The sequence below is a fragment of the Nycticebus coucang genome, chromosome X (assembly GCF_027406575.1).
Source record: "Nycticebus coucang isolate mNycCou1 chromosome X, mNycCou1.pri, whole genome shotgun sequence".
NCBI lineage: Eukaryota > Metazoa > Chordata > Mammalia > Primates > Lorisidae > Nycticebus > Nycticebus coucang.
The window spans coordinates 83,621,491-83,643,168 of NC_069804.1; the positions used below are offsets into that span (position 1 = coordinate 83,621,491).

General features: G+C 46.2%; 1 non-coding gene across 1 annotated transcript; it reads right to left on the bottom strand.

The window, feature by feature from the left end:
* Nucleotides 1-7,941: 7,941 nt before the first annotated feature.
* Nucleotides 7,942-8,048, bottom strand: LOC128578653 (U6 spliceosomal RNA). Its single transcript, XR_008377792.1, has one exon. It is a non-coding gene; the product is annotated as a U6 spliceosomal RNA (small nuclear RNA).
* Nucleotides 8,049-21,678: the final 13,630 nt, after the last annotated feature.

Consider the following 21,678-nt stretch of genomic DNA (forward strand, 5'->3'; position numbering starts at 1 on the left):
TTGTGTGGCTTAGCCCAGAGCTTCCATGCCTCACACAGAAATTCCTGGCGCCAGGTCTCAAGCTCTCCTTGGCCCTAATCTGGGTACTGTGATGACTATCTTAGACTGTGTTCTCCTCTTCATGGCCAGCAACAAGGCAGTGGAGACGTCTCCCCTTTGTCCTGGTCCTCACGCGATTCTGCTCACACTTTATTCCTGCAATGAATCATCATGGATGCAGGCCATTCTATCCCACCTAACTCCTCCATGGGGTGCTTATTACACCACTGGTAGAATTATGAAACTCTCTACACAGGTTTAACCACTTTATTTAATTTTTCTTTAATTAGAGACATATAACTTTTGTAAGCACCTTGGCAAATGTAGTGAGGTCCCCTGTGTTCAGGGCTTCTCATATCTTACAACCAAGCCTCATTTATGTTCGAATAATTCCAAAATTCTCGTAACAAAGAGCTCTTCTACTCTCTATCTCCCTAAACCAAACCTATTTGACCCGACAGATGTACCTCTGCAGAGTAGACAAGCAGCCACCGAAACCGGAATAATTACTGTTCCAGCTCTGCCATATTCAGCTCCTCCCTCAACCACACAGTTGTCTCCACCCTCTGTCCCTCATACTTCCCCCTCAACTAATCTGAGCTCATCTATGAACTCCTCCCCTCCTACTAGCCCTCAGAATTATTCCATGTCTTCTCTAATCCACCACCGGCTACTCTAAGAAACACTTCCAGACCTCTTTACCCCTTTCTCCCTCAAGCTCCTTCATATAATAATCATACATCCTACAGTGCCACCATACAACAATGTATTACTATATCCTATAAACTTACCTAACAAGATATTTTTGTTATTTAAACTAATACTCTGATCTCTGACAAGCACAAACGAGTGTGGGAGAGGGCAAAAGAGGCAGCAGATCAATTTCATATGTCCAACAATGTGCATCCTGAGAGGGTAGAGGCAAGATGGTTGAATGAAGCCAGCTTTCTACAGTGGCTCCTGCTCAGAAGGAGAGCTAAAGGACAGAAGTTTAGCAAGTAACCTGGTGGATTAGAGCTGAGCCAAGAGAGAAGGTTGAAGAACGCACATCAAACCTGCTAAAGCAAGCTGCAACGCCAAGGATACAAACAAAAGGTACAAAATTCATCGCCAAGTGGACAGGAGTCCCCTCCCCCCTGAGAAGAGCTCACAGGACTCCATAAAAAACAAGTGAGCAGAGTTCAAAAGTCCTCCCATTATATCCCATGGGAGAGACCCTCTAAAAACTGGACCTACTTCCCCTACTAGGGTGCCATGGCGCTCTCCTGCCACACATAAAACTGTATATATTCTCTACCTGCAATTCTGAACACACAGAACTCCCCTCCACTCTCACTCCAAGGTCTAGAGGTCTGTCTCCCAAGAGTCCAGATTCTTGGGTATTTTGTCAAGGGGTGTGGACAGGGCATGGACTGCTGCTTGTCAGTGCTGATTCTGTGGCACAGGACTAAGGAGATGACGGTCAGCTGAGAGGCAACCATACAGGAGTACCAGGCCACCGAGGCATAGAGCAGCAGCCACACCAGTAACAATAGGTCTCACCCTGAAGTCACATTCCTGGACACTCTGAGCAACCAAAGGAGGCCAAGCATCTTCTCTGGTGGCAGCCACTGGCAGAACAGATCCAGGAATTATTATTTTTTCAAGATCTTTAAAGTATGACAGTTGAGCTTTATTAGGGATTGCATTAAAATTGTATACTGTGGCTCAAGCGGCTAAGGTGCCAGCCACATACACCTGAGATGGCGGGTTCGAATCCAGCCCGGGCCCACCAAACAACAATGACGACTGCAACCAAAAAAATAACCGGGTGTTGTGGCAGGCACCTGTAGTCCCAGCTACTTGGGAGGTGGGGGCAGGAGAATCGCTTAAGCCAAGAAATTGGAGGTTGTTGTGAGCTGTGATGCCATAGCACTCTACCAAGGGCGACAACTTGAGGCTCTATCTCAAAAAACAAAAAAAAAAAATTATATATTGCTTTGGGTAGTATGGACATTTTAACAAAGTTGATTTTTCCCAACCAAGAGCATGTTTTTCCATTTGTTAACATTTTCAGCTATTTCTTTTCTTAGAGTTTCATAGTTCTCCTTATAGAGATCTTTCACGACCTTTGTTAGATAAACTCCCAAATATTTCATCTTCCTTGGCAGTAATGTAAATGGGATACAGTCCTTGACTTTTTTTGAACTGACTATTGTTGGTATATATAAAGGCTTGTAGGATCTTGTTGAATATTTTTGCATCTATATTCATTAGTGATATTGGTCTATAATTTTCTTTTCTTGTTGGGTCTTTTCCTGGTTTGGGGATCAGGGTGATGTTAGTTTCATAGAACATGTTGGGTAGTATTCCTTCTATTTCTATATTTTGGAGCAGGTTGAGTAATATAGGAACTACTTCCTCATTAAAGGTTTGGTAGAATTCTGACATGAAGCCATCTGGTCCTGGGCTTTTCTTTTTAGGGAGATTTTGTATGGTTGATGCTATTTCAGAACTTGATATAGGCCTGTGCAACATGTCCACTTCATTCTGGCTAAGTCTTGGAAGGTGACATGCTTCCAAGTATTACTCAATATTGTTCAGATTTTCATATTTCTGAGAATAAAGTTTATTATAATATTCATTAAGGATTTTTTTAATTTCTGAGGAGTCTGTTGTTATTTCATCTTTGTCATTTCTTTTGTGTGTGTGTGCTTTTTTTTTTTTTTTTGGGCCAGGGCTGGGTTTGAACCTGCCACCACCGGCATATGGGACTGGTGCCCAACTCATTGAGCCACAGGCGCCACCCCATCTTTGTCATTTCTGATTGATGAAATTAGAGAATTACTCTTTTTTTCCTGGTTAGTTTACTCAAAGGATTATCTATTTTATTGACCTTTTCAATAAACCAACTTTTTGATTTATTGATCTGTTGTATAATCACTTTGTTTTCAATTTCATTTAATTCTGCTCTAATTTTGGTTATTTCTTTTCTTCTACTGGGTTTGGGGTTGAAATCTTCTTCCTTTTCCAGTTGCTTGAGATGTCCCATTAGGTTGTTAACTTCCTCTCTTTCCGTTCTCTTGAGGAAAGCTTGCAGTGATATAAATTTCCCTCATAAGACTGCCTTTGCGGTATCCCAGAGGTTCTGATAATTCATGTCTTCATTGTCATTTTTTTCCAAAAATTTGGTAATTTTCTTCTTGATCTCATCTATGACCCAGCTATCATTCAGCAAAAGGGTATTTATCTTCCATGTTTTTGTATGAGTATGCAGATTCCTATTGTTACTGAGTTCAACTTTTATTCCATGGTGGTCTGAGAAGATGCAAGGAATAATTTCTATTCCTTTAAATTTACTGAGGTTAGACTTGTGACCTAAGATGTGATCGATTTTGGAGTATGTTCTGTGGGCTGATGAGAAGTATGTGTATTCAGTTTTGTTGGGATGAAATGTTCTGTAGATGTCTGTTAAATCCAAATGTTGGATGGTTAGGTTTAAATATAAAATTTCCTTGCTTATTTTCTTATTGGAGGATCTATTCAACACTGCCAAAAGAGTGTTAAAATCTGCAACTATTCTGTAGCTGGAGGAAATCAAGTTGCTCATGTCTGTTACAGTTTCTTGTATAAATTGAGGTGCATTTTCGTTGGGTTCATAAATATTAATAATTGAAATCTCATCATATTGAGTATTACCCTCAACAAATACGAAGTGACCATTCTTATCCTTCCTTACTTTTGTTGGTTTAAAGCCTATTGTATCTGCAAATAGAATTGCAACACCTGCTTTTTTCTGATTTCCATTTGCCTGAAATATGGACAACCATCCTTTCACCCTGAGTCTATATTTATCTTTTAAGGTAAAATGAGATTCTTATATGCAGCAAATATCTGTCCTGAGTTTTTGTATCCAGTCAGCCAACCAGTGCCTCTTTAGAGAACAGTTTAACCCATTCACATTAATGGAGAATATTGATAAGCCTGGTAAGATTTTGTGTATCAAGTTTTTCGAAAGTCCAGTGGGTATTTTTAATCCTTTTGCCCCTGTGAAAATTGGAGTTTGATCAAAAGTTTCTGAGTGAGTTTACTTTTGTGGTAGAGGATTGTGCTGCTCATTATGGAGGATAGGTCTGAGAATATGCTGAAGAGCTGGTTTGGTTATGGCAAATTTCTTCAACATGTGAATGTCATTAAAGTATTTAATTTCTCCATCATAAATGAAACTCAGTTTAGCTGGACACAGGATCCTGGATTGAAAGTTATTTTGTTTTAGGAGATTAAAAGTTGATGACCACCCTCTTCTGGCTTGAAAGTTTTCAGCAGAGAGATCTGCAGTCATTCTTCTATTCTCCCCTTTGTAGGTTATGGTTTTCTTACATCTGGCTGCTTTCAGAATTCTCTCCTTCATACTAACTTTAGTGAAGTTAATTATGATGTGCCTGGGGGATGTCTTATTCAAGTTGAGTTGGCTGGTGTTCTGAAACTGTCTTCTATCTGAATTTCAGAATCTCTTGGCATGTCTGGAAATTTCTCTTTTGTAATTTCATGGAGAAGAGCCACTTCATTGCTTTCAGGGATTCCAATGAGGAAGATATTAGCCTTCTTCAAATTATCCCTGAGCTCTCTGAGAGAATGATCCGTTTTTGCTCTCCATTTCTCTTCCTCTTTGAGAGTTTGGGAGCATTCAAAAGTTTTGTCTTTAATGTCAGAAATCCTTTCTTCTGCTTGCTGCACTCTGTTACTGTGGGATTCTACTGTATTTTTCAGATCTTAGGGGCTGCAAATTCTTGCTTCAATGTGTCAAAATCTTTGGTGATCTTGTCTTTAAATTCATTGAATTCTTGAGACAACTTTTGAATTTCTCCTCAAATTTCCAATTACCACTTTTCCTCCATTCTATTAATCTTGTTTGCAATCCAAACTCTGAACTCGATTTCTGACATCTCATTAACTACTTTTATTTTGTGTTTCAGTTTCATGATATTCTGAAAGTTTATATTTAAGTTCACTGAGCTTGCTTTTCATTTTGTCTAGTCTTCTGATGAACTCTTCATTTTGTCTAGTCTTCTGATGAACTCTTCTCTGTTCCCGTATTTTCATTTCTAGCATTAGAAATGTTCTAATGGTGTACCCAACGTGAGTGGAATTACAGAGAAAATGCCAGCACACTGAGTTCAAATGGGGTCCTTTATTGGCCAACTGAGATAGGTTCACACCTGAAAAATCCTCAGTGCTGCATTACAGAGGTAGGGATGTTTTTATACCCTTCTTTCAGTTGGGGAGGGGTTAGAATTCCTAACACAAAGCTGTTTACAGAAGCAAAAGTTGAGGTTAGATCTGTGGGGCAAGGGGTTGGAAGCCAAATGGAGCCACAGGTACTCCCCCCTTTTTTTGAGACAGAATCTTACTATGCACCCTCAGGAGAGTGCAGTGGCTTCACAGCTCACAGCAAGCTCAAACTCTTGGGCTTAAGCAATTCTCTCGCCTCAGCCTCCCATGTAGCTGGGACTACAGGTGCCTGCCACAATGCCTGGCTATTTTTTTGGTTGCAGTTGTCTTTGTTGTTTAGCTGGCCTAGGCCAGGATCGAACCTGCCACCCTCAGTGTATGTGGCTGGTGCTGTAACCACTATGCTACAGGTGCCAAGCCCATGCTGTCTTCTTTTTCCAATAGACCTTTTAACATATAATTTTAAATATTACGTCATCACTGAGTCTGACACTGTTGAGTGTTTTGTGTTTTAAGAGTAAGTTGGGGCACTTAGCGCCTGTAGCTCAAGTGGCTAAGGTGCCAGCCACATACACAAGAGCTGGCAGGATCGAATCTAGCCCAGGCCTGCCAAACAACAATGACATCTACAACCAAAAAATAGCCAGGCATTGTAGCCAGGTGCCTGTAGTCCCAGCTACTTGGGAGGCTGAAGCAAGAGAATCGCTTAAGCCCAAGAGTTAGAGGTTGCTATGAGCTGTGATGCCACCACTCTTTACAAAGGGCAACAGCTTGAGGCACTGTCAAAAGAAAAAAAAAAAGAGTGAGTTGTTTCTCTTGCTTTTTCCCATGCAGCTTGTAATCTTAATTGATTGCTGAATATAGTGTATAGTAGATATGAAGTAAATTTTATTTATATGGAAATTGGCATGCATCTCCATCTGCTAGGCTGTTAGTATGAGATGTTAAATTAATTTAGTTGGGAGTTGAGTTGTTTTTTATTTTTGTTGATTTTTCTCAATTTTCCTTCTATTTCTTCAGCTTTAGACCTTCCCTTTGTACCTTTCTTTGCCTCAGAGAAAACCTCTTCCATACTCTTGTCCCTCCATCAGTGGTAGACTGCTTAGTGTTTGTTGCTTAGTGTTTCCTACCCTTTTGGAGGTAAGGCATGGGGGATTTTCTGTTGTTTTGGTCTTACTATAGTCTTAGGCAAATACTATGCCCCTGTTTCTCAAGTGTGGCACCTTGATGGTCCTTCCCTTTCCCCAGTGGTAGGAAATCTCTAATGTTTTTGGCCAAGAAATTTAAACCTCTAATGCTCTTGGCTTTCACCCAAAAGTAGAGATGTTTTCTTGTTACAGCTACAGTGAGTCTTCACCTCTGCCCTAGATGGTTTTCCAGCCTTCCCCAGTGGCTTAAGGCATTTTCTTCTTATTGGAAAAGGTTATGGATAGGGCTCCATACCTTTTTCTTTTTTTTTTTTTTTTTGTAGAGACAGAGTCTCACTTTATGGCCCTCGGTACAGTGCCGTGGCCTCACACAGCTCACAGCAATCTCCAACTCCTGGGCTTAAGGGATTCTCTTGCCTCAGGCTCCCGAGTAGCTGGGACTACAGGTACCCGCCACAACGCCCGGCTATTTTTTGGTTGCAGTTTGGCCGGGGCCGGGTTTGAACCCGCCACCCTCGGTATATGGGGCCGGCGCCCTACCGACTGAGCCACAGGCGCCGCCCGGCTCCATGCCTTTTTCATAGAGATGTCAGCTATTCCCTATCAATCCGTTACCACTAAGGGTGCTTTGTTTTCCAGTCATCTATCTTTTCCCCAGTTCTATTTTGGTTGTTGTTGCAGTTGTCATTGTATGAAAATTTATTACTGTAGGGCGGTGCCTGGTGGCTCAGTGAGTAGGGCGCCGGCCCCATATGCCGAGGGTGGCAGGTTCAAACCCAGCCCCAACCAAACTGCAATAAAAAAAAAAAAAAATAGGGCGGCGCCTATGGCTCAGTCGGTAGGGCGCCGGCCCCATATACCGAGGGTGACGGGTTCAAACCCGGCCCCGGCCAAACTGCAACCAAAAAATAGCCGGGCGTTGTGGCGGGCGCCTGTAGTCCCAGCTACTCGGGAGGCTGAGGCAAGAGAATCGCTTAAGCCCAGGAGTTGGAGGTTGCTGTGAGCTGTGTGAGGCCACGGCACTCTACCAAGGGCCATAAAGTGAGACTCTGTCTCTACAAAAAAAAAAAAAAATAGCCGGGTGTTGTGGTGGGCGCCTGTAGTCCCAGCTGCTCGGGAGGCTGAGGCAAGAGAATCGTGTAAGCCCAAGAGTTAGAGGTTGCTGTGAGCCGTGTGACGCCATGGCACTCTACCCGAGGGCGGTACAGTGAGACTCTGTCTCTACAAAAAAAAAGGAAAGAAAGAAAATTTATGGGCGGCACCTGTGGCTCAGTCGGTAAGGCGCCCACCCCATATACCGAGGGTGGCGGGTTCAAACCTGGCCCCGGCTGAACTGCAACCAAAAAAAAAAAAATAGCCAGGCATTGTGGCGGGCGCCTGCAGTCCCAGCTACTCGAGAGGCTGAGTCAAGAGAATCGCTGAAGCCCAGGAGTTGGAGGTTGCTGTGAGCTGTGTGATGCCATGGCACTCTACTGAGGGCTATAAAGTGAGACTCTGTCTCTACAAAAAGAAAAGAAAGAGAAAATTTATTACTGTGTTTTCATAAAATATGGAACACTTCACAAATTTGCATGTCATCCTTGTGCAGGGGCCATGCTAATCTTCTCTGTATCATTCCAATTTTAGTATATGTGTTGCTGAAGCAAGCACATTTTCTCCAGTTCTTATAAGCTCTCAAGGAGCTCCGTGGAGAACATCCTGCAAGGGTGTGAATTCACCTTGTGTCTGTGATTCCCAGGGTCTCTATGCACTCATATTAGCCCCTCCTTGAACTTTAGCTACTTGTTTTAACTTTTTGGTGAATCATTCATACTTGCCTTCATCCCATTGCCATAGGTAAGCCAGTGCTTATGTTCTGTATTTTCTTGGAAAACCCTATCTTTCCTTAAAATTAAAATAGTTGGTTGCTTTGTACTCTCAGCTATCTAACAAATCCACGTTACTATTGTATAACTTATCTGGATTTTCATTATTGTTATGGGAAGAACAATGCCTTTTTCAGGTTGCAATATCCAATGTAGAATTGAAAAATTCCTGACATACATTTGCATTTTATTTGTATAGATGTTTTTGTGATTATTACACTGAGAATGAGCTCTTTCGCTATCTTCTACATCTTGACCCAAAGCTAAATATCAGAATGATCTTCCTAAAATATAAATTAGATCACGACACTTTTTCTTTCTATCCTTCAGTGGTCTCCCATTATACCTCCAACTTTAAAACTCAAAATGATTCAGAATATCTTTTTCTTTTGCCTATAAGGTCCTGCATGATCTTATTATTTCCAACTTCTTCAGTATCACCTCATGTCATTATCCTTATTTTCTATAGTCGAGCCAAAATGTTAGCATACTTTTTTTTGTAGAAAACCAGACAGTAGGCTTGGCGCCTATGGCTCAAGTGGCTAAGGCGCCAGCCATATACACCTGAGCTGGCGGGTTCAAATCCAGCCTGAGCCTGCCAAACAACAATGATGGCTGCAACCAAAAAATAGCTGGGTGTTGTGGCGGGCACCTGTACTCCCAGCTACTTGGGAGGCAGAGGCAGGAGAATCGTTTGAGCCCGGGAGTTGGAGGTTGCTAAGAGCTATAATGCCAGGGCACTCTACCCAGGGCAACAGCTAAGGGTCTGTCTCAAAAAAAAGAAAACAGACAGTAATTATTTCAGCCTTTGGGACATATGGTCTCTGTTGCAATTATTTAATTCTATTGTAGCACAAAGCAGCTATAGATAGTAAATAAATTAATAAGCTTGCCTGTATTCTAATAAAATTTATTTATGGATATTGAAATTTGAATTTTATACAATTTGGAAATGTGAAATATTATTCCTCTATAGTTTCTTTCTATCAACTATTTTATGTATGCATATATATATATGAATGTATGCATTTATTTTTTAAACAGAGCCTCACTCTGTCACCCTGGGTAGAGTGCCATGGTGTCATCATATTGCACAGCTACCTGAAAACTCTTGGGCTTAAGCAATTCTCTTGCCTCCGCCTCCCAAGTAGCTGAGACAACAGGCGCCTAACACAACACATGGCTATTTTTTTGTTGTAGTTGTCATTGTTGTACAGCAGGCCCAGGCCTGGTTCAAACCCACCAGTCCCAGTGTATTAGCCCGCGACCTAATCACTAAGATATAGGCACTGAGACCCCAGGGGTACCTTTCTCATTGGTCAGACTGAAGCAAGCTGGAGGAGTGGGCTCTGGCTTTTACAGAACCATGGGCTTTTACAAAAGGGGAAGGAAACATTCGTTTCCAGGTCCCAGGAAATTAAGTTTCCACAAATTCCCAAGAGCTGTGTCACCAAAAGGAGGACCTCAAAGGTATATGCTTGGGGTCTCCTAGAGAAGACCTCTGTTCCTGTGGACACCACTTTTGCTGGGTATCTGATCTCACCATAATTATTGAAGCAGTGTTGAATACGTATGAGTCCTACTTCTGTTTTTTCTTTTTTTTTTCCTGAGACAGAGTCTCACTATGTTGCCCTCCATAGAGTCCTGGGACGTCACAGCTCACAGCAACCTAAAACTCATTGGCCTTAAGCGATTCTCCTGCCTCAGCCTCTCAAGTACCTGGAACTAGAGGCCTGACACAATCTCCGACTATCTTGGGGCTTTACTTGTCATTGCTGTCTAGCAGGGCCAGGGTGGGCTGGAACCCACCACCTCTGGTGTATGTGGGTGGCGCCATAGCCGCTTGAGCTACAGGCGCTGAGCCTTGAGTCTGACTTCTTACAACATACAAATCATCTGCAATTTCGAGTCACTAAAATCAGATCTCAGGATATGCCCCTTTAAAATAAAGAGCTGCTAGTAGGTAATGTATACAGCTAGCATTTTTTTCAATGGGCTCTCTTCCCCACAAAACTAATGTGTTTAGTTAAGACTTTTCCCCACATAAACTGTGTAAAAACAAAGATTACTACTTTGTTTCAACGTTATCTCTAGTAGCTAACACCCTCCAGTATATTTCCACCGTTTTTTATTTCACTGCACACTTGAACTTAGCGTTCACCTTCCATGGCACACTTAAATTATGTTGATCCTAAAAAAAGAGTTAAAAAAACCAATATACTTACCATGCTTTGAACTCATTCAAAAATAATTTAATTGATGATTTTTTTTTCTTTTTTTTGTAGAGACAGAGTCTCACTTTACTGCCCTTGGTAGAGTGCCGTGGTGTCACATGGCTCACAGCAACCTCCAGCTCTTGGGCTTACATGATTCTCTTGCCTCAGCCTCCCGAGCAGCTGGGACTACAGGCGCCCGCCACAACGCCTGGCTATTTTGTTGTTGTTGCAGTTTGGCCGGGGCTGGGTTTGAACCTGCCACCCTCGGTATATGGGGCTGGCGCCCTACTCACTGAGCCACAGGCGCCGCCCTAATTGATGATTTTAAAAAATTTTTATTTATTTATTTTTTTTTTTTGTAGAGACAGAGTCTCACTTTACTGCCCTTGGTACAGTGCCGTGGCGTCACACGGCTCACAGCAACCTCCAGCTTTTGGGCTTATATGATTCTCTTGCCTCAGCCTCCCGAGCAGCTGGGACTACAGGCGCCCGCCACAACGCCCGGCTATTTTTTTGTTGTTGCAGTTTGGCCGGGGCTGGGTTTGAACCCACCACCCTCGGCATATGGGGCCGGCGCCCTACTCACTGAGCCACAGGCGCCGCCCGATTTTTAAAAATTTTTTCATGGCACACTAGTTGAGAATCACTGTGTGGGGGGAATCATGGAGAAACTTGCCCTTCTCCCTTACGTTGGTTGGCTGAAAAGAAAAACTCACAGTTATGGTAGATTAATAAGACAAAGGTTTATTTCCAGGCTCCGTGCCTGTAGCTCAGCAGCTGGAGCTAGCTCAGCAGCTGGAGTGCCAGCCACATACACAGGAGCTGGCGGGTTCAAATCCAGCCCGGGCCTGCCAAATAACCAGGACAATTACAAGCAAAAAATAGCCATGCGTTCTGGCCGGTGCTTGTAGTCCCAGCTACCTGGGAGGCTGAGACAAGAGCATCGCTTAAGCCCAAGAGTTGGAGGTTGATGTCAGCTGTGACACCATGCCGCTCTACCCAGGGCGACATAGTGAGACTCTGTCTCAATAAAAAAAAGAAAGAAAGAAAGAAAGGTTTATTTCCAAATATCATGGGCATGGGGGAACCACAAGAATGATTTCCCAACATGTCGGTGGTGGTCAGTGATTTTTAAAGATGCCTTTTAGGGGCCAGGCACGGTGGCTCACGTCCATAATCCCAGCACTTACGAGGCCGAGGCGGGTTGATTGCCTGAGCTGACAGGTTCTGAGACCAGCCTGAGCCAGAGCAAGACCTTACCTCTAAAAATAGCCGGGTGTTGCGCAGGGCACCTGTACCCCCAGCTACTTGGGAGACTGAGGCAAGGGAATCGCTTAAGCCCAGGAGTTTGAGGTTGCTCTGAGCTATGACACCATGACACTCTACCGAGGGTGACAAAGTGAGACTCTGTCTCAAAAATGAATGAACAAAACAAATAATTAACTGTATAAATAAGAGGAGTATGTTAACAGGAACAGGTTAGCCAACTGAGATGCAAACAGGGAGTACATCAGACAGGGAAATTATTGGTGACTTTTAACAAAACACTCTTCAGGCTAGGCGCCTGTGGCTCAAGCGGCTAAGGTGCCAGCCACTACACCTGAGCTGGCAGGTTCGAATCCAGCCTGGGCCCGCCAAACAACAATGACAGCTGCAACCAAAAAATAGCTGGGCCTTGTGGCAGGCGCCTGTAGTCCCAGCTACTTGGGAGGCGGAGGCAGGAGACTCGCTTGAGCCCAGGAGTTGGAGGTTGCTGTGAGCTGTGACGACACAGCACTCTACCCAGGGTGACAGCTTGAGGCTCTGTCTCAAAAAAAAAAAAAAGCACTCATAAGACCCGAGAAGGTGTCTCATTCCTGTAATCCCAGCACATGGGAGGCAGAGGCAGGTGGATTGCCGGAGCTCACAGGTTCGAGACCAGCCTGAGCCAGAGCCATACCTCGTCTCTGAAAAATAGCCAGGTGTTGTGGTGGGCACCTGTAGTCCCAACTACTTGGTAGGCTGAGGCATGAGAATCACTTCAGCCCAGGACTTTGAGGGTGCTGTGAGCTGTGATGACACAGCACTCTACTGAAGGCGATGTAGTGTGACTCTCCTTCAAAAAAAAATTGCAATTATAATCATTTATGTTGACTCCTAAACCGAAAACCTAGGATGTGAATTCTCTAGGTTTTTGTTTTTTGAAATTATTAGACATTAAATAGAGAAATCAGAGGGAAAAGAAAAGAAGGATGTCGGTTCCGAGACTATAGGGTGCCAGCCACATACACCAAAACTGGCAGGTTGAAATCACATTATAACAAAGATATTTGTACCAGAATGTTTATTGCAGCCAAATTCATAATTGCTAAGTCATGGAAAAAGCCCAAATGCCCATCAATCCACGAATGGATTAATAAATTGTGGTATATGTATACCATGGAATATTATGCAGCCTTAAGGAAAGATGGAGACTTTACCTCTTTCATGTTTACATGGATGGAGCTGGAACATATTTTTCTTAGTAAATTATCTCAAGAATGGAAGAAAAAGTATACAATGTACTCAGCCCTACTATGAAACTAATTTATGGCTTTCATATGAAAGATATAACCCAGTTATAACCTAAGAATATGGCGAAGGGGGAGAGGGGACGGGAGGGAAGGGGGCGGAGGGAGGATGATTGGTTGGATTACACCTACGGTGCATCTTACAAGGGTACATGTGAAACTTAGTAAATGTAGAATATAATTGTCTTAACACAATAACTTTGTTTTTTGTAGAGGCAGAGTCTCACTGTACCGCCCTCGGGTAGAGTGCCGTGGCATCACATGGCTCACAGCAACCTCTAACTCTTGGGCTTACTTGATTCTCTTGCCTCAGCCTCCCGAGCAGCTGGGACTACAGGCGCCCGCCACAACGCCCGGCTATTTTTTTTGTTGTTGTTGCAGTTTGGCCAGGGCTGGGTTTGAACCCGCCACCCTCGGCATATGGGGCCGGCGCCCTACTCACTGAGCCACAGGCCCCGCCCATCTTAACACAATAACTAAGAAAATGCCCTGGGGCGGTGCCTGTGGCTCAGTGAGTAGGGCGCTGGCCCCATATGCCGAGGGTGGCGGGTTCAAACCCAGCCCCGGCCAAACTGCAACCAAAAAATAGCCGGGCGTTGTGGCGGGCGCCTGTAGTCCCAGCTGCTCGGGAGGCTGAGGCAAGAGAATCATGTAAGCCCAGGAGCTGGACGTTGCTGTGAGCCGTGTGACGCCACGGCAATCTACGAGGGCAGTAAAGTGAGACTGTCTCTACAAAAAAAAAAAAAAGAAAGAAAAGAAAATGCCCTCAAGGCTATGTTAACCAGTGTGATGAAAATATGTCAAATGGTCTATATAGCCAGTGTATGGTGCCCCCATGATCGCATTAATGTACACAGCTATGATTTAATAATAAAGTAAAATTTAAAAAAAACTGGCGGGTTGGAACCCCGCCCAAGCCTGCTAAACAATAACAATGACAACCAAAAAAAATAGTCGGGCATTGTGGCCAGCGCCTGTACTCCCAGCTACTTGGGAGGTTGAGGCAGGAGAGTAGCTTAAGCCCAGGAAATAGAGGTTGCTGTGAGCTGTGATGCCATAGCACTCTACCCACTCTACTGAGGGTGACATAATGCCACTCTGTCTCCAAAAAACAAAGAAACAGATGGCAGCATTGTTGCAGTAAGACTAGGCCCAATGGACAGAAAGAACACCCAAACACATGTTTCGGAGAAAGGGCTGTATTCCACCTGGCCTAGAGATGCCACAGAAGAGTTCAAAATGGCCCTGCTCCCTGACTGGCTCAGTCTTCTCCTTTTTATCACCAGTTGTAAAGTTCCAGCCTAGGGGTATTTTTTTTTTTTTTTGAGACAGTTTCTCACTATGTCCCCCTCTGTAGAGTGCAGTGGCATCACAGACCACAGCAACCTCGAACTCCCGGGCTTAAGCGATTCTCTTTCCTCAGTCTCTCAAGTAGCTGGGACTACAGGCCCTCCCCACAATGCGGGGCTAGTTTTTGTTGGAGTGGTCATAGTTGTTTACCAGGCCAGGGCCGGGTTCAACCCCCCCCCAGTTCCGGTGTATGTGGTCGGCGACCTAACTATTGAGATAGGGGCGCCAAGCCCCCAGGAATACCTTTCTCGATGGTCAGATTGAATCAAGCTGGAGAAGCGGGCTCTGGCTTTTACAGAACCATGGGTTTTTACAAAAGGGGCAGGAAGCGTTCCTTTCCAGGTCCCGGGAAGTCAAGTGTCTACAAATTCCTAAGAGCTGTGTCACCACAGGAGGACCTGGCAGGTGTATCCTTGGAGTGTCCTTAAGAAGACCTCTCTCCTCCTAGACCTCACTTTTTTTTTTTCCCTCCCCTTCCCCACCTCACTTTTTCTGGGTATCTTCTCCCAACATAATTAATGAAGCGGTGTTCAATAGGTTTGAGTCCTACTTCTTCTTCCACACAATTCATCTGCAATTTCAGGTAACTAAACTCAGGTATCAGAATCCGTCTCTTTAATATAAGGAGATTCTGGCGCCGGAGCCCGCGGGTCTCCCTCCGGCCGCGCGGTCCAGAGGCAGCCGTGCACTCTGTTCTTCGGGATCTCAGGCCCCGGTGCGCCTCCTCAGATGGCCGGACCAGGGCCGTCCCCAGCAGACCCGTCACCCGATACCCAGCAAGCGCGCGGCCGCATCCGGGCTCCTCTTTGTTCCCCGGCTGGGCTCCTCTCTCGGGCGCCGCCTCCTCCCTCTCGGGACATTGGAGCTTCCGGGAGCCGCCCTTGGCTGGGCTGGACCCGGGAGAGCTTCAAGTTCCGTCCATCCGGCCAGCTCCAAACAAAGGCCCCCTTTGCCTTGTTTCTCCCGTGTGGACTCCAAGCAGAGATGGGAGGCGACGGTGCGCCCAGACCCGGGCCGGCGCAGGTTAGGTACGGACGCAGCCTCCCATGGATCCGCCCGGTTTCGCTGAGCCCCTGAGGACTAAAATCATTCGAACCTAGGAGCGGATGACTGCGCTATTCCCCTGTTCTCCTGCGGTGTATTCCATGGGGGTGCGCATGGCCCTCCCTCAGCCTGTCCCCGCAGTAAACCCTTTGGGCACCAAGTTGCCTGGTCTCTGATCCGAGGCCGAACATCCCGAGAAATCTGTCCTGATGGCCTCATCGTGGACAGAACACACTCAAAGGAACGTGGCCTCCCGCCCAGCTCTGAGCCTCGACCGGCCGGCGCGTTCCCCTAGTCTTGGCTCGGACCTGGCCACCGACAGAACTGCAGCCTCCACCACTTCTCGTTTCTTTACGGCTGCTGGCCGCTGGCCGCCCCTTCACGCTCTTAGAGGGAGGGGAGGGGCCTCTTGAGTAGGGCATATGGAAAGAAGGAAAAATTCCCGCGTGACAGTCTCACTGGTGAGAATTTCCTTTGTTCCTATTCTCCTACTGCGGCCCAGGGGCTTCTGAGTGAGCAAACGACTGGTCAGCTGGTGGTTTGTGGAGTGCCGAAGGCAACTTAGGGGCCCTATCCTGGGACCTCATGGGGAGACAGGGCGACAGAAACTGTTTTCTGGGCCAGTCTGGAGGGCCCTGTCGCACCAGGTCTTTGGGCCCCTAAGGCAAGGAGACCCCAGCATCCAGTACTGGGCTGATCGAGGGTGGCCAGGCTTGGACCCGGGACTCCAGATTCGTTGTGTAGAGGTGGAGGGAAAGGCTGAGCGGCGGCATGATGGTGAAGGACCCCGAATACCCACAGCCCAGAGTCCTGCAGCGCTCAACCTCTGGGGAGCCTCTAGCACTGCAGGAGAGTGCAGGGCCTGCCCTTTGCACCTGGGCTCCAGTGCCAGGGAGGGAAACCCCAAGGGGAAAGATACTCTGAGGAGTGTTTTAAGAAGGTCCAAGCGGAGTTGGGGGGGTGGGGCTGAGACCAACTGAAGTGAGGGAGGCGTTAGAGTTAGCAGAGACCCCATAGGGTGTTGAATACCTTCTTAAGGCACCCACCAGCCTCAGCGCTCTTCATTCGGTGAAGCTCATGCTCAGCCAGAGTGGGCGATCACATCTTCATCTTTCCACTCCCACAAGTGGATTTTTTTTGATCTCAAGGTCAGGGCTGTGGCCTTCAGGGAAGGTAGAAGAGGTTGCCCTCAGGACTGGCTCCAAACCATAGGCCTCAATTTTCCCTTTTGAGATTTCCTCCAGACTCCCCTTGCCCTCCATTTGGGGAGGGCTGGGAGAGGACCCAGGCCCAAGCCTGCCCTGTCCAAGGTCCGAGGTCTGGGAGGTACTTTGGGGCTCTTGGGTGCATTCTGGAGGGTGTGATGTCCCCTGGCTTTGCTGCAATTGAGCTTCCTGTAAGCATTTTGGTTAGGAGGGGAGGAGCCTCACCCAGAAGACTAGATCTGGAAGCTGGAAGGGGATTTGGCTTTGTGAGCTCTTCCCTGCAGTCAATATACAAAGTCAGTTGCAAAGATGAGGAAAACTCAAACCTGCTGTCTGGTTAAAGATGCCACGATTGGACAGAGAGTGCGTCTCCTTACACTTTCTTTTGCAGGGCTCTCCTCTAGACCCAGGGTCCTTTTATTCCTTCCTGGGTGAGGGAGAGCAGAATCTCGAACTCCAGGCCTCTGCCTGCGCCTCTGCCCGGTGTTCTCCTTTCCCCAGCACCTGGCTCTCCTCATCCCCTCCAAAATAAAAGGTATTCAGGATTCTGTTTAATAAATAAATAAATAGGGCGGCGCCTGTGGCTCAGTGAGTAGGGCGCCAGCCCCATATGCCGAGGGTGGCGGGTTCAAACCCAGCCCCGGCCAAACTGCAACAACAACAAAAACTAGCCGGGTGCTGTGGCCGGCGCCTGTAGTCCCAGCTACTCGGGAGGCTGAGGCAAGAGAATCGCTTAAGCCCAGGAGCTGGAGGTTGCTGTGAGCTGTGTGATGTCACGGTACTCTACCAAGGGCCATAAAGTGAGACTCTGTCTCTACAAAAAAAGTAAAAATAAATAAATAAATAAAATAAAGAGGATGGCGCCTGTGGCTGAAGGAGTAGGGTGCCGGTCCCATATGCCAGAGGTGGCGGGTTCAAACCCAGCCCCGGCCAAACTGCAACAAAAAAGTAGCCGGGTGCTGTGGCGGGCACCTGTAGTCCCAGCTACTCGGAAGGCTGAGGCAAGAGAATTGCTTAAGCCCAGGAGCTGGAGGTTGCTGTGAGCTGTGTGATGCCACAGCACTCTACCAAGGGCCATAAAGTGAGACTCTGTCTCTACAAAAATAAATAAATAAATAAATAACATAAAGAGACTCTAGTAGATAATGTATAACGTTAGCATTTTTTTCAATGGGTTCCATTCCCTGCCAAAGTAATGTGTTTATTTAACCCTTTGCCCCAAATAAATTGTGTAAAAATAAAGATTACTACTTTGCTTCAACGTTAACTCAATCGCTAAAACCCTCCAGTGTATTTCCACCTTTTTCTCTCACTGCACACTTGAACCTAGAGTTCAACTTCCACGGCACACTTAAATTATATTGATGAAAATAAAGACTAAAAAGAAAAAAAGATTATACTTATCATGCTTTGTAATTTCTTTCAAAAATAATTTAATGGATGATTTTTTAAAATTTCTAGCATTGGGCTGGGCTCCTGTAGCTCAGTGTCTAGGCGCCAGCCACACACACCAGAGCTGGTAGGCTTGAAACCATCCGGGGCCTGCCAAACAACAATGACAACTACATCCAAAAAATGGCCGAGCATTCTGGCGGGCACCTGTAGTCCCAGCTACTTGGGAGGCTGAGGTGAGAGAATCACTCAAGCCCAGGACTTAGAGGTTGCTGTGAGCTTTAATGCCACGGCACTCTACCCCCTCTACTGAGGGCGACATAATGCGACTCTGTCCCCAAACAACAAAGAAATGGATGGCAGCATTGTTGCAGTAAGATGAGGCCCAATTGACAGAAAGAACACGCAAACATGTGTTTCTAAGACCAAGGGTTTTATTCCACCTGGCCTAGGGATGCCACAGAAGAGTTCAAAATGGCCCTGCTCCCCGACTGGCTCAGTCTTCTCCTTTTTATCACCAGTCATAAATTTCCATCCCAGGGGTACCTTTTTTTTACCTACTTTTTTTTTTTTAGATAGTTTCTCAGTATGTCCCCCTGGGTAGAGTGCCATGGCGTCACAGGTCACAACAACCTCCAACTCCTGTGCTTAAGCGATTCTCTTTCCTCAGCCTCCCAAGTAGCTATGATTACAGGCCCTTGCCACAATGCCGGGCTATTTATTTCTTGGAGTGGTCATTGTTGTTTCGCAGGCCAAGGCCTGGTTCGAACCCGCCAGCCCCACTGCCGGTGTATTAGCCCGCATCATAACCACTGAGAAACAGGCTCTGAGCCTCCACGGCTACCTTTCTCCTTGGTCAGTTTGAATCAGCTGGAGAAGTGGGCTCTGGCTTTTACAGCACCATGGGTTTTTACAATAGCGGAAGGAAGCATTTGTTTCAAGGTCCCAGGAAATTAAGTCTACAAATTCCTAAGAGCTGTGTCACCACAAGGAGGACCTCCCAGGTGCAACCTGGGGGTCTCCTTGAAAGCTCCTTTGAATGCTACTGTCTCGTGCACCCCACTTTTTCTGGGTACCTTCTTCCATCATCGTTACTGAAGCGATGTTCAATAGGTTTGAGTCCTACTTCTTACTCCATACAAATCATCTGCAATTTCGAGTCACTAAAATCGGATCTCAGGATCTGCCGCTTTAAAATAAAGAGCTGCTAGTAGGTAACGCATACAGCTAGCATTTTTTTCAATGGGCTCTCTTCCCCACAAAACTAATGTGTTTAGTTAAGACTTTTCCCCACATAAACTGTGTAAAAACAAAGATAACTACTTTGCTTCAACGTTATCTCTAGTGGCTAACACCCTCCAGTGTTTTTCCACTGTTTTTTATCTCACTGCACACTTGAACTTAAGAGTTCACCTTCCACGGCACACTTAAATTATGTTGATCCTAAAAAAAGAGTTAAAAAAACCAACATACTTACCATGCTTTGAACTTCATTCAAAAATAATTTAATTGATGATTTTTAAAAATTTTCATGGCACACTAGTTGAGAATCACTGTGTGGGGGGAATCATGGAGAAACTTGCCCTTCTCCCTTACGTTGGTTGGCTGAAAAGAAAAACTCACAGTTATGGTAGATTAATAAGACAAAGGTTTATTTCCAGGCTCCGTGCCTGTAGCTCAGCAGCTGGAGTGCCAGCCACATACACAGGAGCTGGCAGGTTCAAATCCAGCCCGGGCCTGCCAAACAACCAGGACAATTACAAGCAAAAAATAGCCATGCATGGGCGGTGCCTGTGGCTCAGTGAGTAGGGCGCCGGCCCCATATGCCGAGGGTGGCGGGTTCAAACCCAGCCCCGGCCAAACTGCAACAAAAAAATAGCGGGGTGTTGTGGCGGGCGCCTGTAGTCCCAGCTGCTCGGGAGGCTGAGGCAAGAGAATCGGGTAAGCCCAAGAGTTAGAGGTTGCTGTGAGCCGTGTGACACCACGACACTCTACCTGAGGGCGGTACAGTGAGACTCTGTCTCTACAAAAAAAAAAAAAAAAAAAAAAAATAGCCATGCATTCTGGCCGGTGCTTGTAGTCCCAGCTACCTGGGAGGCTGAGACAAGAGCATCGCTTAAGCCCAAGAGTTGGAGGTTGATGTCAGCTGTGACACCATGCCGCTCTACCCAGGGCGACATAGTGAGACTCTGTCTCAATAAAAAAAAGAAAGAAAGAAAGAAAGGTTTATTTCCAAATATCATGGGCATGGGGGAACCACAAGAATGATTTCCCAACATGTCGGTGGTGGTCAGTGATTTTTAAAGATGCCTTTTAGGGGCCAGGCACGGTGGCTCACGTCCATAATCCCAGCACTTACGAGGCCGAGGCGGGTTGATTGCCTGAGCTGACAGGTTCTGAGACCAGCCTGAGCCAGAGCAAGACCTTACCTCTAAAAATAGCCGGGTGTGGGCGGCGCCTGTGGCTCAGTCCGTAAGGCACCGGCCCCATATACCGAGGGTGGCGGGTTCAAACCCGGCCCCGGCCAAACTCCAACCAAAAAATAGCCGGGCGTTGTGGCGGGCGCCTGTAGTCCCAGCTGCTCGGGAGGCTGAGGCAAGAGAATCGCTTAAGCCCAGGAGTTGGAGGTTGCTGTGAGCTGTGTGAGGCCACGGCACTCTACCGAGGGCAATAAAGTGAGATTCTGTATCTACAAAAAAAAAAAATAAAATAAAATAAAAATAGCCGGGTGTTGCGCAGGGCACCTGTACCCCCAGCTACTTGGGAGACTGAGGCAAGGGAATCGCTTAAGCCCAGGAGTTTGAGGTTGCTCTGAGCTATGACACCATGACACTCTACCGAGGGTGACAAAGTGAGACTCTGTCTCAAAAATGAATGAACAAAACAAATAATTAACTGTATAAATAAGAGGAGTATGTTAACAGGAACAGGTTAGCCAACTGAGATGCAAACAGGGAGTACATCAGACAGGGAAATTATTGGTGACTTTTAACAAAACACTCTTCAGGCTAGGCGCCTGTGGCTCAAGCGGCTAAGGTGCCAGCCACTACACCTGAGCTGGCAGGTTCGAATCCAGCCTGGGCCCGCCAAACAACAATGACAGCTGCAACCAAAAAATAGCTGGGCCTTGTGGCAGGCGCCTGTAGTCCCAGCTACTTGGGAGGCGGAGGCAGGAGACTCGCTTGAGCCCAGGAGTTGGAGGTTGCTGTGAGCTGTGACGACACAGCACTCTACCCAGGGTGACAGCTTGAGGCTCTGTCTCAAAAAAAAAAAAAAGCACTCATAAGACCCGAGAAGGTGTCTCATTCCTGTAATCCCAGCACATGGGAGGCAGAGGCAGGTGGATTGCCGGAGCTCACAGGTTCGAGACCAGCCTGAGCCAGAGCCATACCTCGTCTCTGAAAAATAGCCAGGTGTTGTGGTGGGCACCTGTAGTCCCAACTACTTGGTAGGCTGAGGCATGAGAATCACTTCAGCCCAGGACTTTGAGGGTGCTGTGAGCTGTGACTCTCCCTCAAAAAAAAAAAAAAATTGCAATTATAATCATTTATGTTGACTCCTGAACCAAAACTAGGATGTGAATTCTCTAGGTTTTTGTTTTTTGAAATTACTAGACATTAAATAGAGAAATCAGAGGGAAAAGAAAAGAAGGATGGCTC